The sequence below is a fragment of the Eubalaena glacialis genome, chromosome 12, assembly GCF_028564815.1.
Source record: "Eubalaena glacialis isolate mEubGla1 chromosome 12, mEubGla1.1.hap2.+ XY, whole genome shotgun sequence".
NCBI lineage: Eukaryota > Metazoa > Chordata > Mammalia > Artiodactyla > Balaenidae > Eubalaena > Eubalaena glacialis.
Window position 1 is genome coordinate 24,886,009 of NC_083727.1, and position 18,346 is coordinate 24,904,354.

General features: G+C 39.7%; 1 long non-coding RNA gene across 1 annotated transcript in view; it reads right to left on the bottom strand.

Annotated features, from left to right (window-relative positions):
- Positions 1–1,865: 1,865 nt before the first annotated feature.
- Positions 1,866–18,346, bottom strand: part of LOC133102661 (uncharacterized) — a 116,680-nt gene continuing 100,199 nt past the window's right edge. The window contains exon 3 of the long non-coding RNA XR_009703031.1: positions 1,866–1,892. This is a non-coding gene — a long non-coding RNA (uncharacterized LOC133102661). The remainder of the gene's footprint in view (positions 1,893–18,346) is intronic.

Here is an 18,346-nt window from a genome sequence, read left to right on the forward strand (position 1 = left end):
TTGATCTGATCTCTGTGCATGAAGGAAAATGCAGCTTTCTTCCACGTGAAATTAAAAAATGGGTTTGTTGCGACAAATATTTACTTAGGTTTCCCAAATCAATTATTCTAATTTATTCCAAGAATCACCAACAAATTAATTTATAACATTTTTCAACCACTTATCTATTGCTCTAGAAATATCAGAAGAAAAAAAAAAAGAGAAGAAAGAAAGCATCCCATCAACTTACTGTGTGAACCTCCAAATAATACTAATGCTTCAGTGATACACTAGAAAAATATTCCAGACAGTATGCCTGCAAAGTGCCTCCTAAAAAATGGTCTAATTTATACATGCAGCTCAAAGAATGAAAATGTGTGGCTATAATACAAGCCTCTAAGACTTTTTCAAAACAAAAGTCTGTAGCCTGGACTCAACAAAATAAAAAGACTTTAACAGAAGGCTTCAAATTCCTGAGGTGGGAGTTTTCCATAGATCACAGAAAACCGATCGTGCATAGAAGGGCTGACACAGCAAAAGAGCCTAAGGAAAGGAAGAGACACACAAGGGAGGGATGAAAAAGAAAAGAAAGGGAGAAAAAAGTGTTCCTTCCTCCTTTTTGGCATGTATCATTTCTATGAAAGAATTTCCAAAATGCTCAACCCTAGATGAATATTCAATCAGATAATTTTCAAATCCCAGATAGTAATGGAGTTGGACAAAACAGTGTTTGTTTGGAGCCTCCAATGAGGAATAACAAATTCTTGGTGATTAATGGCATTTATGTGCTTTTGGCCATTAAAAACATTTTCTGCTCTTGAGTCACAACGGAAGCTACAGCTTGAATTTTATTGTTCAATTTGCTTTTTTCTTTCCTGGGTGAGCCAGCACTGGATTTAGGAGTTGAAAGTTTATGGAGTCAGCAGGACCCCAAGGGACTGAAGGCTAAGCTGAGCCAATGAGGATAATGCTAAAGATTATCTACCCTCGGTGAAAATGCGGGATTCAGAAAAGAAAAGGAACAAAGAGGGATTATAAAGACTGACAGTCTGTAACTTAGATGAAATTTCTTGGCTAGGTTGGCAAATTTCCTTTTTTAAAAAACAAACAAACAAAAAATTTCCTGGTTGACAGTTGCTTAAATTCTTCCTTTTTCCATTTTTGGCACACCGTCAAAAAGGCAAACTAGTTTTCTCCCAGAGGACTGGAGAATGAGTGAGTCTTCAGAGAAGAAGCAGCAATGCTTGCTCTGAAAAGCAGAGGGGTGAGCACTAAGGAGCTTCAGGGAGTAGAAAAGACATGATTTTTGCTCAGTAGATGATTGGGTTTGTTGGTGGCGGTGTTTTTTTCCCTGCGTCCTTTAAAGAAGTCCTTTAACTTGGGCCTTGGGCCTTACCTAAACAGGATAATATTTTTGTGATGTTTTTCAAGTACATTTTAGTTACACTTTAAAAAAAACCATACTTGTCATTTTTCCCAGTCTTGGCAGTGAGTGAAAATACAGCAAAATATAAGACCTTCACAGGAACAGCTGACTGTACTGAAATCTAATATGGTTTTTCCAGTCTTGTGCATGATTTTCTTTAGCCTCAGTTTTCCCATCTGTAAAATGGAGAGGACTTCTAGGCTCATAAAAGCAACAGGTACAAGGTATCAGGTTGACACAGACTGGAAGTTAAGATTTTTCAGGAATCTTACAAACAAACAAAATCTGAAGGGAGTATTGGATTATATTATTACTGGATTATATTATTATATTATTACCTCTCCCACCTCGTGGGACTGCCACAATCCAGGAGTTTCTACGAGGTCCACGAGTGAAGGTGTATCTTCTCCCTTTGAGTACTTCTACTGAAAACTTGGGTAGATTCCGCTCTATTTTTCTGTGTCCCAATTTCCTGTAAATGATAAAACTGTAAAACAAAAAGTAGTAAGATCCAAATCTTCCTGCTGGGGACTTGATGAAGATGAATGAGACACTGACAGTCAGGCAAAGATGGAAGGCTCTCCATGACAGAGGCCAAACTAATTCAAAACGAAAATCATCAATTTGATTGTGCTCACGTTACTTAAAAATCAATGAAGAAACACAGCGAGGGAACCCTGAAGCCGCTTCAGCACCCACACTTTTGCACTCAGCGCTAACTTAGCAGTCTTGAAATATCTTGGCTCTGAAAACCCAGTCAATCATCACTAATAATGATATTTTTATAGCACTTTAAAAATTGGAATTTCCAGAGCCATTTTGATAGATGCCCTGTCACTACCTTGCCATTTGCGTAACTTTTTCTGGGTTTTTTTTTTTTTTTTTTTTTTCCGCAACTCTATTTAAAGAATTTTTTAACAGGGGGGAAAAAAAAGAAAGAGAAACTTCTTTTGATTGAAAAATTCGTAAGAGATGGCACAGCTTGCCCTTGCTCTGAATCCCTTACTACTGAAGAGTGGGATTTAGAGATTGTACCAGGGCTTTCAACCTTAGTGATTCTAGAACTTGAATTTACTTAAGGAGTTAAAACAAATGCCTGCCTGTTGCCTTCAGTTCTGGAATAAGAGTTCAGTGAGTTTGCACAAAGATGAAAAAGATTAGAAGCAAAGGCTGGGTTCTCTGATACTCAAACTTCTCAAGCAATTTACCTGTTTATCTCACCACGAAACTTAGAAATTACTTAGTACCTCTAGTGTGACTTACCCAGAAAATTCAGAAATACTTCTTCAAATTATTTCAATTTATTAAGTTATAAATAAATTAGTTGAATTCTCATCTTCTGGCTCGATTTATCTGCCTGTCTCTTTCCCTGTCTGTCTCTATTTATCTGCCTGTCTCTTTCCCTGTCTGTCTCTGTCTCTCTGTCTCTCTGTTTTTTCTGTCTCTCTCGGTCTCTCTCTCTCTCTCTCTCTCTCTCTCTCACACACACACACACACACACACACACACACACACACACCCCACTATTCAAAGGCAATATTCCTCACTGTTGAAAACGCAGACGAAATTTCTTTTTTTTTTTAATCTCAAGTTTTTAAAAATTTTTATTTTATATTGGAGCATAGTTGATTTACAATGTTGTGTTAGTTTCATGTGTACAGCATAATGATTCAGTTATACATGTACATATATCTATTCTTATTTCTGTTATAACTTCCACAAAACTATCCAAGCTTATGAGAGACCTTGGCAGACTCCAACTTTGAAAGGGAACTCTAACAATTCATGTTTAACCTCTGAGCCAAGAAAAGCCTGAATTTTTCAAAAGTTCGTATTTGTTTGGTGTTCTTTTTTTCCCCCTTGTAGACGCTTTTATTCTTCCCCTGCAAAAGACTGCACAGGAATTTTTATCACCATTGGGGGCCTAATACTGGTGGTGAAAAAGCGAGTTCCTGTCTTGGTACTGAACTAAAAAAAAATAAATGTCTTGGATGTATCAGGTTTCTTTGTCAAGCTAACAAAAATGAAGGGATCTAGTTTACTGGAATAGTTGCAGTCCTCATTAAAATTGATGACTTCGAAGATTCTGTGCCTCTCTTCCTTTAACCAGGGCCATAGGCCAAGAATCTGCTGTGCTGCTAAAAACATCCTGTTATCGGGGTGTCGTAAAACAGACCACTGCTGGCGTCTTTGCCTGTCCTTCAGGTTTAGGTTTCTGTGTGACAGCAAGGCAGGCTTGGGATGACTAGAGGAGGACAGACCTAGCCATCTGGCCAAGGGTCTATCAGACCTAAGATGCAAACTGGTATTTTCTCTCCATGCACATCAAGTTCGAAAAAGAAAGAAAGGGAGCTGGATTAGCATGAGGCGGAGTTCAGTTTTTCTTAGAAATGTGGAACTCTGCAAAAGTGTGCCTTTATTTTTGGCACAAAATTGCTAGAGCAAATTACATAGCTTATCAGATGTGGTTTTTTGGGCTCAGCGGAGAAGCCACTGCAGGGACTTGTTCTCTTCATTGCTTGTTCCCAGTTGGGAATTTGGGATACGTCATGGTCCTCTTGTAGTTCAGGAACAGGCTTGAATAATAAGTGCTAACAAGATTTGTGATCCAATTAAATTTACATTACTTCAACTTAAGTAAACCGTGGTCCTAAAAGAGATTCTGTTCTGCCCTAAGAGAGGTAAGATACAAAGTTTGACCTATATGTCACAGATTGGCAAACAGTCCCATGTCAACCTTGGGGGAGTAAAAAGGACAGGAGGTCAATCCCAGTGAATAAGGGGTTTCAAAGAGAACATTCTCAGCACTTCTCACAAATCCTCTCCCCTGTTTTTTGACCATCTACATGGACTCACCGTCATATGGCAGAAAGTCACTTTTCACATACAGTAAGTCCCCTACATACAAACCTTCAAGTAGCGAACTTTCAAAGATGCTAACGTGCATTCACAGGTCCAATCACATAAGTTAGTTCACGTGTCTGGCATACAATGTCACGTGTGTGCATCCTCTACAAGTGGTTGTGCTTTTGTGTACTTTACCAGAGAAAGGACAAAGAGAGACAAGAGGAAGAAGAAGTAACTGAAGAACCGAAGAGATTCACGACTCAGGAAATAGCAAGGGGATTTTCTTTATTTGAGGAGGCACTGTTAGTATTTGAGGCATAGGACCCAAACGTAGAATGGTACACAAGCGTTGCAGCAGCTGTTCAGAATGCAATCCAGTGTTATCATGTCATCTATGATGAGAAAAAAAGAGCTACTACCCAGATATCACTGGATTGTTTTTTCAAGAGGGTAGATAGAATTGAATCCAGCTAGGAACCAGAACCTGTGCCATCAACGTCAGGCGTGAGTGGAATTGCAGCTTGCCCTCCGTCTCCTACTGCTGACAATCCTTCAGCTCTACCATCTCCCACCTCCTCTCCCGCCTCCAGTCAGTAACTCTTCTTGCCTGTTCACTCGATGCCAGCCCCTGTATGCCAGCTGTTGCACTGTACTACTGTACTTTTCAAGGTACTGTACTGTAAGATTAACAATGTTTTCTTTATTTTTTGTGTTTTTTATGTATTATTTGTGTGAAAAGTATTATAAACCTATTACAGTACAGTACTATATAGCCGATTGTGTTAGTTGGGTACCTAGGCTATCTTTGTTGGACTTACGAACAAATTGGACTAACGAACGCATTCGCAGAATGGAACTCGTTCGTGTGCAGGGAACTTACCGTACTGATTATTTTTATTTCGTTGCTAAAAAATGGAGAATAGATTAAAGACATAATGTCGTAGACAGAAATTTTCCACTAGCTGAAAAGAACCACAGAGTATTCATGTGTTCAGTTTATTCATCCATTTATACCAAAGTAAAGCACCTCAGGGAATGCAAAAGAATTAAAAATTGGGTGTGTGGAGGCCAATTTATCAAGAGTACAAAACAAAGCAATAAGTCAGCAAGTGCATCACACCTAGGAGTGCAGTGTTGAAAGTACAGGGAAAAGCCAGTGTGGAGGAGAGGGGCTTAGTAAGGAAGAACTTCTGAGGGAAGATGAATTTCGACTGGAAACTTCAATGATACATAGATTTCCAAGTGTTCTTTCGCCTTGGACCCCTTTCTTCAAATGAAATCTTGCACACCACCTCTCACCCTGTCCGCTGCCCGTATTTCTCTCCTGTTAACCTTTTCTCTTCAAGGGTTCACAGCTGGAAAATCACTGAAATCTAGAAGGTACGAGGTACAGAAGAGAAAGAAGGCAGCCCTCTGGGTGCAGAGAACAGCGTGATGAAACTGAATAAGAAAGTGGTGAAGAAATGCTCTTATTTAGCACAATAAAAGCATTTAGGAAAAAGTAATCCACCTGAAGTCGAGTCAATGGATGATGGGGGACCACTAAAGATTCTCAAGTTGGGGAGCAATGTGACAAAAATGAAAATTTAAGAAAAATCACATGGCAGCCATGTGCTGATAGTTTGCAATAGAGAAAAATCAAGTGAGGATCAAACTGGAGTAATCCAAATACAGAAATAGCCCCCAACAGAATTGCAACTGTAAAAATGGGGGTGCAGCCAATAGGACTTAGTGGTTGAGTGGATATGGGAGGTAAAGGAAATGCAACCTAGAAAGTCATTTTTAACTGTTCAGACTAATTGAGGTCTTTATATTAGACACTTATAGAAATCTGTAGGTTTTTATAGCCATTATTTCTATTAGTCATTATACATTTGTGTGATTACTAATACATTTCTACTCCTATATTATAATGTTCCATGAGACTGGGGACTCTGCCAGTTTGGTCACTAGAACTTAGCATAAAAAGTTCAAATATTTGTGAAATTAAGAAAACTCAATAAATGATGGTGTCATTGATTGTATTAAGGGAGCTAAGGAGAAGTAGTTAAGTTTGATTTTATCATATTTTTCTTAGATGAGGAAAATAGATCTAAAGGCAGATTTCTTACCCCTGCTTAAGACATGGGGCTGAAGAGTAGTTAAAATGTCAGAGATGGGTGTAAAAAGTAAGCCATCAACAGCAATCAAAGCTATGGCAATTAATCAGTTCACCCAGAGAGAGTTTAAAGACAGAAGAACAGAATGAGCTAAAGATGCTCAAGCAAAAGTCAAGCGGAGAACCGGAAGAGTCAAAATTAAAGAATACTCCTCTGAGGGTAAATTTGGAATGGTTTGCCATACACCCACACTTTGAGACATTTATAAACTGTAACAGGAAGAAATCCTCTTTCCAAAAAGTTTAAAACATCAGGAATCTTGGAAGTGGAAATAAAATGTACAGTTAATCAGGAGGAGTCCAACCCATTTTTAAGCCCCTATCAAAAATCCTTCATTATATTTTAAAAATATGATTGACCACCTTACCCCAAGTGCTAATAGTGTCCCTCCTGAGAAACGCTGACCCAGACATAGTGCTTTCCCTTTCCTTTTTTTCTCTTCTTTATTTTATTTTTTTTTCCTATCTCCCACTTTCCTTTGGTGGAAACGCATAAAACCTCTCTTTCCTAGAATTATATAAGCCACGTGACATTCCCAAATGTCATTTGCTGATTTGGTATCATTCCACCTAAATCCTCGAGTTTGTTCTTGCTGCTGCTATTGTTGTGAGTTTGTTTGTTCTTAGACTTTTTGTTTTTTGTTTTGTTCTGTTCTTTGGTTCATAGAAAGAGGAGAGAGAGAAAAATGCATGAATAACACAAACTGATTCCTTTGTAGTCAAAGAAGGTGCTTGTACCCTCTTCCCATTCTTACTGAGACAAACAGACCTTTCTTTTTTTCTCAAAAATAACGATAGCCCCAAGGGCATTCTTAGGACAAAGCTACAATGTGGATTTTCTTCTGTGTAATACTTTTTTCTATTTAGCCCTGTGAGAAATTACACAGATTTTAGGTAGAAAGCAAATAGGTATGAATTGTGAATGCTCATATGCTAGATGCCATAATTTATATATAAATCTTGAATGCTGAAATTCTAAAAGTGTTTTAAAATTAAATCTAGTATTAATGGCAAGGGGTCTGAGAGAAGAAAACTCGAGGAATAAAGAGATTCTGCAACCACCAACAGTATTTCTTGAGTGAAAGTTGCACAGGTACCTTCTGGTCTCAAGCCTCAAACAGTGGTTTTATTCCAAAGGAAACATTAAATTACAGAAACTTAAGATCTGTCCAGGAGCAATATAGAGCCACAGTGATTGTCTGGTGAACCCAGAAGTTAAGCTTCAGAAGACTGTGGATCTGTTTGAAGCTACCACCTATTCATGAAATCTTTTCGGAGTCTGTTCATTTATTTATGCACACAAAACTCTAAGCGGGCATCTAGGATGTGCCCAGCACTGTATGAGGTCAAAGGGATAAAAGAGACAGTCCTTGCCCCAGAGAGCTCAAGCTGGTAGGAGCTCCTACGTTAGCCACCTTCATCATCTTCTCCTCCTCACTTTCCTGAAGATTTGGCAGGTATCTTACCGGAAGCAGGTGGCTCTTTTTGTTTCTACCACCTTATATAGCTATGATTCAATCTCATTTTCCAAGATTGATTGACACCATTTTTTGGTATCCATTTATATTTTCTCTCCTTCTAATTCTAAATTGCAGGTGCAGCCGACTCATCTCTCAGGGTTTTGTTTGCCCTAACACTTAGCAAGAAGCAGGGAGCGGCCAGAGGTCCTTTTCCAGAACCTTATAGATGTTTTGAGAAGTAAAAAGAATTGTCCACAACTGAGGGGAGAAATTGTTAAACTTACCAAGAGTCAGGCTGAGAAGGAAGAAATGGAGACACATGATCCATAAATACAAAAGAGAATGCACAAGAGGAATAAAAAAAAAGTCACTGAACACATCATCACTGCTTTGATGGAGCAAGATCAAAATACTATGGGTAACCTGCCAGGCAAACAGGAAATATTGTGGCATGCCGACCACTCCCCCAGGGCTGAGCGGGCCTCAGGCAAAGCACAGTCAAATCATGATTTCAGGTTTTCTGAACGCTGCTCTGCACACACACCAACTTCACAACAATACCACTTTTGTCAACAACAGGGAATACCACCCAGTTTTCTATTTTTATGATGCTGTTTTTTAAGAAAAGGCTTTCTATCGTAAAACACTCAGCCATCCTATTCTATAAAGATCCATTCTCTTTATATATGTGTTTTATCCTATGCCCACAGTTATAACGATCTTCTGGCCCGGTATCTTGCATGCTACCTACTTTCTTCATAACCTTCCTTGATGCCTAGCACGCCAAATCCACCCAGTAAATATTGTTGATCAACAGCAATTCTTTATAGAGAAAAGCCAAGCTGCACTGTATTTTGTGTGTTAATGATGTATCTTCAGGCATTATTCATAGCAGCTGCTCTCTTAAGAAGCAAGAATGCATGAGCAATGACCAGGGAGACTCCGTTGGTGTTGGAGCCAATGGCAGCATCCATGAAAAAGATGCTTGACCCCTACCTTGCTATCCAGCCAGTTCCAACTGGCTGGCCATTCACCAGCCTGGGTTTCCTTCCACTTCCCCAGCTTGCCATTGCTCTCGTGGCTTCTACACCTGGAATTTCTTCCCCATTTCAAGACATAGATCCATGATCCTGCCTACGAAACACAACTTCCGTGAATTTTTCAGGTCTCAAGGAACACGTAATCTTCTCAGCACCTACAGCCAATGATGGTCTGTATTTAGCATTTTAATTTATTCAATTTTCCTTTTTTTTTGAATTTTTAAATTTTATTTTATTTATTTTTTATACAGCATGTTCTTATTAGTTATCTATTTTATACATATTAGTAGACATACGTCAATCCCAATCTCCCAATTCATCCCACCACCACCACCCACCCCCGCCACTTTCCCCCCTTGGTGTCCACATGTTTGTTCTCTACATCTCTGTCTCTATTTCTGCCCTGCAAACTGGTTCATCTGTATGATTTTTCTAGGTTCCACATATATGCATTAATATACGATATTTGTTTTTCTCTTTCTGACTTACTTCACCCTGTATGACAGTCTGCAGATCCATCCACATCCCTACAAATGACCCAATTTCGTTCCTTTTTATGGCTGAGTAATATTCCATTGTATACATGTACCACAACTTCTTTATCCATTCGTCTGTCGATGGGCGTTTCGGTTGCTTCCATGACCTGGCTATTGTAAACAGTGCTGCAATGAACACTGGGGTGCATGTGTCTTTTTGAATTACGGTTTTCTCTGGGTACATGCCCAGTAGTGGGATTGCTGGGTCATATGGTAAATCTATTTTTAGTTTTTTAAGGAACCTCCATCCTGTTCGCCATAGTGGCTGTTATCAATTTACGTTCCCACCAACAGTGCAAGAGGGTTCCCTTTTCTCCACACCTGCTCCAGCATTTGTTTTTTGTAGATTTTCTGATGATGCCCATTCTAACCGGTGTGAGGTGATACCTCACTGTAGTTTTGATTTGCATTTCTCTAATAATTAGTGATGTTGAGCAGCTTTTCATGTCCTTCTTGGCAATCTGTATGTCTTCTTTGGAGAAATGTCCGTTTAGGTCTTCTGCCCATTTTTGGATTGGGTTGTTTGTTTTTTTAATATTGAGCTGCATAAGCTGTTTATATGTTTTGGAGATTAATCCTTTGTCCGTTGATTCGTTTGCAAATATTTTCTCCCATTCTGAGGGCTGTCTTTTCATCTTGTTTGTAGTTTCCTTTGCTTTGCAAAAGCTTTTACGTTTCATTAGGTCCCATTTGTTTATTTTTGTTTTTATTTCCATTACTCTAGGAGGTGGGTCAAAAAAGATCTTGCTGTGATTTATGTCAAAGAGTGTTTTTCCTATGTTTTCCTCTAAGAGTTTTATAGTGTCCGGTCTTACATTTAGGTCTTTAATCCATGTTGAGTTTATTTTTGTGTATGGTGTTAGGGAGTGTTTAATTTCATTCTTTTACATATAGCTGTCCAGTTTTCCCGGCACCACCTATATTGAAGAGACTGTCTTTTCTCCACTGTATATCCTTGCCTCCTTTGTCATAGATTGGTTGACCATAGGTGCATGGGTCATCTCTGGGCTTTCTATCCTGTTCCATTGATCTATATTTCTGTTTTCGTGCCAGTACCATATTGTCTGATTACTGTAGCTTTGTAGTATAGTCTGAAGTCAGGTAGTCTGATTCCTCCAGCTCCGTTTTTTACCCTCAAGACTGCTTTGGCTATTTGGGGTCTTTTGTGTCTCTATACAAATTTTAAGATTTTTTTGTTCTAGTTCTGTAATAAAATGCCACTGGTAATTTGATAGGGATTGCACTGAATCTGTAGATTGCTTTCGGTAGTATAGTCATTTTCACAATATTGATTCTTCCAATCCAAGAACATGGTATGTCTCTCCATCTGTTTGTGTCATCTTTGATTTCTTTCATCAGTGTCTTATAGTTTTCTGAGTACACATCTTTTACCTCCTTAGGTAGGTTTATTCCTAGGTATTTTATTCTTTTTCTTCCAATGGTGAATGGGATTGTTTCCTTAATTTCTCTTTCTGATCTTTCATTGTTAGTGTATAGGAATGCAAGAGACTTCTGTGCATTAATTTTGTATCCTGCAACTTCACCAAATTCATTGATTAGCTCTAGTAGTTTTCTGGTGGCATCTTTAGGATTCTCTACGTATAGTATCATGTCATCTGCAAACAGTGACAGTTTTACTTCTGCTTTTCCAATTTGTATTCCTTTTATTTCTTTTTCTTCTCTGATTGTCGTGGCTAGGACTTCCAAAACTATGTTGATTAATAGTGGCCAGAGTGGACATCCTTGTCTTGTTCCTGATCTTAGAGGAAATGCTTTCAGTTTTTCACCATTGAGAATGATGTTTGCTGTGGGTTTGTCGTATATGGCCTTTATTATGTTGAGGTAGCTTCCCTCTATGCCCACCTTCTGGAGAGTTTTTATCATAAATGGGTGTTGAATTTTGTCAAAAGCTTTTTCTGCATCTATTGAGATGATCATATGTTTTTTCTCCTTCAATTTGTTAATATGGTGTATCACATTGATTGATTGGTGTATACTGAAGAATCGTTGCATCCCTGGGATAAATCCCACTTGATCATGGTGTATGATCCTTTTAATGTGTTGTTGGATTCTGTTTGCTAGTATTTTGTTGAGGATTTTTGCATCTATATTCATCAGTGATACTGGTCTGTAATTTTCTTTTTTTGTAGTATCTTTGTCTGGTTTTAGTATCAGGGTGATGGAGGCCTCATAGAATGAGTTTGGGAGTGTTCCTTCCTCTGCAATTTTTTGGAAGAGTTTGAGAAGGATGGGCATTAGCTCTTCTCTAAATGTTTGGTAGAATTCACCTGTGAAGCCATCTGGTCCTGGACCTTTGTTTGTTGGAAGATTTTTAATCACAGTTTCAATTTCATTACTTGTGATTGGTCTGTTCATATTTTCTATTTCTTCCTGGTTCAGTCTTGGAAGGTTATACCTTTCTAAGAATTTGTCCATTTCTTCCAGGTTGTCCATTTTATTGGCATAGAATTGCTTGTAGTAGTCTCTTAGGATGCTTTGTATTTCTGTGGTGTCTGTTGTAACTTCTCCTTTTTCATTTCTAATTTTATTGATTTGAGTCCTCTCCCTCTTTTTCTTGATGAGTCTGGCTAAAGGTTTATCAATTTTGTTTATCTCCTCAGAGAACTAGTTTTTAGTTTTATTGATCTTTGCTATTGTTTTCTTTGTTTCTATTTCATTTATCTCTGCTCTGATCTTTATGATTTCTTTCCTTCTACTAACTTTGGGTTTTGTTCGTTCTTCCTCCTCTAGTTCCTTTAGGTGTAATGTTAGATTGTTTATTTGAGATTTTTCTTGTTTCTTGAGGTAGGCATGTATTGCTATAAACTTCCCTCTTAGAACTGCTTTTGCTGCATCCCATAGGTTTTGGATCGTGTTTTCATTGTAATTTGTCTCTAGGTATTTTTTGATTTCCTCTTTGATTTCTTCAGTGATCTCTTGGTTATTTAGTAATGTATTGTTTAGCCTCCACGTGTTTGTGTTTTTTATGTTTTTTTCCCTGTAATTGATTTCTAATCTCATAGCGTTGTGGTCGGAAAAGATGCTTGATATGACTTCAATTTTCTTAAATTTACCGAGGCTTGATTTGTGGCCCAAGATTTGATCTATCCCGGAGAATGTTCCGTGTGCATTTGAGAAGAAAGTGTAATCTGCTGTTTTTGGATGGAGTGTCCAATAAATATCAATTAAATCTATCTGGTCTATTGTGTCATTTAAAGCTTGTGTTTCCTTATTAATTTTCTGTCTGGATGATCCGTCCACTGGTGTAAGTAAGGTGTTAAAGTCCCCCAGTACTATTGTGTTACTGTCGATTTCCTCTTTTATAGCTGTTAGCAGTTGCTTTATGTATTGAGGTGCTCTTATGTTGGGTGCATATATATTTATAATTGTTATATCTTTTTCTTGGATTGATCCCTTGATCATTATGTAGTGTCCTTCCCTGTCTCTTGTAACATCCTTTAGTTTAAAGTCTGTTTTATCTGATATGACTATTGCTACTCCAGCTTTCTTTTGATTTCCATTTCCATGGAATATCTTTTTCCATCCCCTCACTTTCAGTCTCTATGTGTCCCTAGGTCTGAAGTGGGTCTCTTGTAGACAGCATATATGTGGGTCTTGTTTTTGTATCCATTCAGCAAGCCTGTGTCTTTTGGTTGGAGCATTTAATCCATTCACGTCTAAGGTAATTATCGATATGTATGTTCCTATGACCATTTTCTTAATTGTTATGGGTTTGTTTTTGTAGGTCCTTTTCTTCTCTGTGTTTCCCACTTAGAGAAGCTCCTTTAGCATTTGTTGTACAGCTGGTTTGGTGGTGCTGAATTCTCTTAGCTTTTGCTTGTCTGTAAAGCTTTTGATTTTTCCATCAAATCTGAATGAGATCCTTGCTGGGTAGAGTAATCTTGGGTGTAGGTTCTTCCCTTTCATCACTTTCAATATATCGTGCCACTCCCTTCTGGCTTGTAGAGTTTCTGCTGAGAAATCAGCTGTTAACCTTATGGGAGTTCCCTTGTATGTTATTTGTCATTTTTCCCTTGCTGCTTTCAATAATTTTTCTTTGTCTTTAATTTTTGTCAATTTGATTACAATGTGTCTCGGCGTGTTTCTCCTTGGGTTTCTCCTGCCTGGGACTCTCTGCGCTTCCTGGACTTGGGTGGCTATTTCCTTTCCCATGTTAGGGAAGTTTTCAACTATAATCTCTTCAAATATTTTCTCGGGCCCTTTCTCTCTCTCTCTTCTCCTTCTGGGACCCTTATAATGCTAATGTTGTTGTGTTCAATGTTGTCCCAGAGGTCTCTTAGGCTGCCTTCATTTCTTTTCATTCTTTTTTTCTTTATTCTGTTCCACAGCAGTGAATTCCACCATTCTGTCTTCCAGGTCACTTATCCGTTCTTCTGCCTCAGTTATTCTGCTATTGATTCCTTCTAGTGTATGTTTTCATTTCAGTTATTGTATTGTTCATCTCTGTTTGTTTGTTCTTTAATTCTTCTAGGTGTTTGTTCTTTAGTTCTTCTAGGCGTTCGTTAAACATCTCTTGCATCTTCACGATCTTTGCCTCCCTTCTTTTTCCGAGGTCCTGGATCATCTTCACTATCATTATTCTGAATTCTTTGTCTGGAAGGTTGCCTTTCTCCACTTCATTTAGTTGTTTTTCTGGGGTTTTATCTTGTTCCTTCATCTGGTACATAGTCTTCTGCCTTTTCATTTTGTCTGTCTTTCTGTGAATGTGGTTTTCCTTCCACAGGCTGCAGAATTGTAGTTCTTCTTGCTTCTGCTCAATTTATTTACTTTTCATTGGTACTCTTGTTTTCTGTCCCCTTGTCTTTTCTAATTTTTGTCTAGATTCTAAGCACAGATTCATTGCCTTGCAGCATGGGGCTGTGATTTATAAGTCATCAGTCAAATGTATGGCTTCTCAGCAAACCAGAAACTGGGTAATATTAAAGTACGCCCACACACATACACATAGCATCATCATCGTGTGCTAGTTACTTTGTGTGTTAACCCAATTAATACTCACATCAACCCTATGAGGTAGGTACCATTCCCATTTCCATTTCACTGATGGGGAAAATTTAGCACAGAGAAGTTACATATTTTGCCCAGCATCACTACTGTTAGTGACAATAATAGACTATACATTTTATTGTCTTCTGATTCAGGACAGTGTCTCCTGTCCCACAGATGTAATCATAAAAATGGAATAGCTAGTGCTCTTTAAAAAAAAAAATCTTGATGAAGTAAAACCTGTTTCTCCCACCCACCCTTCCTCTATTCTTCTAAACCTTTTCCCTTTCTCCCTCAAATATTGAATGTCCCCAACATGTGGACATCACCCAGCATGCCAAGTATATGTCAGGAAATGTTGCCATGAAAAATAATAACAGGATCTGCTTCTCAGTGTTTGTTCGTGTAAAAAGAAGACCACACTCTATATTTTCCAGCCAACGTGTCATATAGGTCATTCCACTCATTGGCATGTGGACCTGTTCTTCCTGCCTACAGAGTTGGTCAGAATTGGAACATTTGAGTGGATGTGTGTCAACCTCCTTGGAAGGAAAAATATCAGCATGAACAATACGATTTGTAAATATTGAGAATCATAAGGGTCACAGCCTATCCACATGGATTATATCACTTGATTCTGACAACATTCCTAAGAGGTAGAGAACACCCATAGTATGACTGGCCCCAATTTACAGGTGAAGAAATAGAGGCTGAGAGAAGTTAAATGATTTACTGAAAGTTAATAAGTTAATAAGAGGTGGCAGCTTCACCAGAATCCATGTTTTTATTTTTTTGAAACTGTGATCTTTCCCCCACATGCCAGGAGAGGAGGAGTAGAAGGGAATGAAACTAGTCACATGATAGAGCCTGGTCCGAGGAGAAGTGCACTGGAGAAGCTAAGAGCCTTCAGCAGCGGCAGGGGAAGCCCCCTTGTGTAAGAGAAGGCAGACTCCACACAGTCTGGGAGAAGGAGGGAGGCAGGAGCAGGAGAGTGGGCACCTGCAGCTGGGGACTTGGCAGGAGAGACTGTTCTCCAGTGTGCTCGCTCAGAAAGTAAATGTATTTGAAATGCTGAGGACTCCACATATATTTTGTTAATAATTTACCAACTGAAACCATTAAAGATGTTGACAAAAGCTTTTCCATTTACTATGGGTGTCTATGGGTGATTTGAAACGACTCATTACCTGTATAAGCTCCTGGGTTATTTCTGAGTGTCCCAACTAATCGGCAGCAGCAAGGGCAGCTCGGACTGGCAGTGGGTGGGGTTTTCGTTTGAATGTACAACTATCCTGATTCCACACTCAGGCGTTTTGCCACTAACTCACCGAGAGACTGTTGGCCCGGGCCTCTGAAGGCAACTTATATTTGCCAATAGATGAAATGTATAGTGTAATTGGATATCTCTATAGTAGGAGCTCAATATTAAAAAGTAAAGATGTATTCTTAGAAGAAAGCCATCAAGATGTCACCAGAGAAGAACATTCAATGAAAGCGAAGAAGCAGGACATTCTTATAATCAAATAATTTTATTCACTCAGAACCTTCCAAGTATACGGGGACAAAAGTTCCTGAAGAGATAGGAACAAACTGCTCTTACTGTGCGGGATGAATGAATTCTTTTAAGCTATCGTTTGTAAATAAAAATCAAGCAGTATAGTACTTGCTCTTTTAAAGATCTAGGGTCTTGTTCCATTTCTGCCATCTCCAAACCCCTTGTATGTGCGTATCGGTCAGGATGCGTTTGGCAACAAATAACAGAAAATGCAGCTAACAGTAGTTTAAATGATGAGGGAATTTATTATTTTTCATAGCATGAATCCCAGAGTGATGGAAGTCGCAGCATGATTAAGTTGAAAGCTCCGTGACTTGTGACCATCCCTGTCCTCTGCCATGCCTCTTGGACAGGTTGTCCCAGTAAGCTAGCCCCTTCCACGGCCCTCAGGTGGCTGCTGAAGAGTCCATGTCACATGGAGGTGATGAGATCCAGAGGAAGCAAGGGAAAGTGTGCCAGGTGTGTCCTTTTTTCAGAGTGAAAGAAACTTTCCAAGATGCTTGGTCAGACCATGTCACATGCCTAAGCATAAACCTAACCACTTCACAAGGCTCATGGATGGAATCTTCATAAGTAACTTGCCCTAATCAAGATACACTCCCTGTGGCTGATGAGGGGGCCCAGCCTGCCTTTGAGCATGTGGCACTCAGAGGAGGGTAAACAGAATTAGAGGAAAGGAGGAAAGGTCAATTTTGCAGGCAATGGAGATTATCTGCCATATCAAGGAGCCTTCTGTCTTCTCTATGGCTCAGTTTCCTCACGTCACTGGGTAAAGACTAGACTAGAGGTCACCACTAAGATGCCTCCAGCTGCTAAAATTCCACAATTCAAAGACAAAGGTGACTCTATCCCCCACCACCAACACTTAGTGGAAGAATCAACATGACTTAATGAAATCACAAGATTTTCCCAGAAAACGGTAGAGGTTAGAAGGAATACAATATACTAAACAAATGACCTCACTCTTAGAGCCAAGGGTACCATTCATTGATCTCTACATTTCTGTGAGATAAATGAGGCTATATTACCTGGAGAGAGAAACTGAGGCACAGAGAAGCATAATAAGTAGCCCACACCTGCACGCTCTGACTTTGTCCAAATCATTAAGTCATGGGTGGGAGAGGTGGGAGAAGTCCCTTCCAGACTGGGTGTGCCATCCAGGTAGGGTGCAACAGTGATCCATCCTGGCCTGGGAAGAAGATGCTGGAATATCTATTTATATTTTTATCTCATCTTGTAATGTATATAGGTAATGTTTTATAACGTGCACGATGCACTAGCACAGTAACAGTGCATGCATGCAATTTACAGCTATGTAGAAAGAGAAGATGTGGGCTGATACGTTTTTTACCTACAGAATGCACAGTTAAACACTTTGGAAGTGATTGGTATAGATCGTACTAGCATTTTGATGGCTTCATCTATATCACAACTGGAAGGAAAAAACGTGCAGAAAATGACACAACTGGATTTGCGATGGCCCGAGACTGATAAAGCAAGGCAGCCCTGAATCTGGGTTTAGAATACTGGATTTGCAGTAAAGCAGAGATTCCTAGTTAATTTTTATTTGTTGACCCTTTCAAAAGCTCTCCCTTTGTTTACCAGGAGACCACTTCTATCATTGTTCTCCTCCTCTCCCTCCTTCAAAGCATCTCCCATTTTAAGATGTGCCAGGCGTGGTCTACCTGGCCCAAGAGATACGGCTTCGTCTGTGCAGTCGGGGGGTCAGAAGAACTCTGTGCGTTCCCACAGCTTGTCTGCTCAGTTAACAACTGTGCATCTGCTAAGTGCGAGACCGGAGGCTACACAGATTTACCGAGACTCCGGGAGTCCAGTGTCTCGAAGTACTTCTCTGGCGAGAGACCAACGAGAAAGCCAGCTGCTGCAGAGGAGAGGATAAAAAGCAGCAGGCTGAGGAGGGAAGTCAGGGGGCCAGAGGTGGGCAGGAGTGGGGGTCAGGAACTCCTCCTAGGAAGAAATGGCTCTTCACCCTTTACACAGTCTTGAAGAGAGGAGTAGGTCAAGGGCCACATTCCTTTCATCCAGAGGAAGAATAAAGTGGGCCCTGGGCTCTCCACCTGAGGAAGGAGATGCGGGTGGAGGCAGAGAAGGGGGATCTCTTTCCCTTTTGAATCTTATCTCTGTCTCCCTCCAGCCTCACTGACTCTCAAGGTGCGGCCTGGGTGTGGGCCTTCCCGCAGGGGAGAGCAACTTACCCGGGACACAGCGCTGCCTGTCCCAGGGCACGTAAAACCTCAGGAATGGTGGTTCCCACAGCTGCCCAAGTGCTCAGGACTCCAAGGCAAATGTGTTTCCTGGGGCCTTTTGCCCAAAAAAA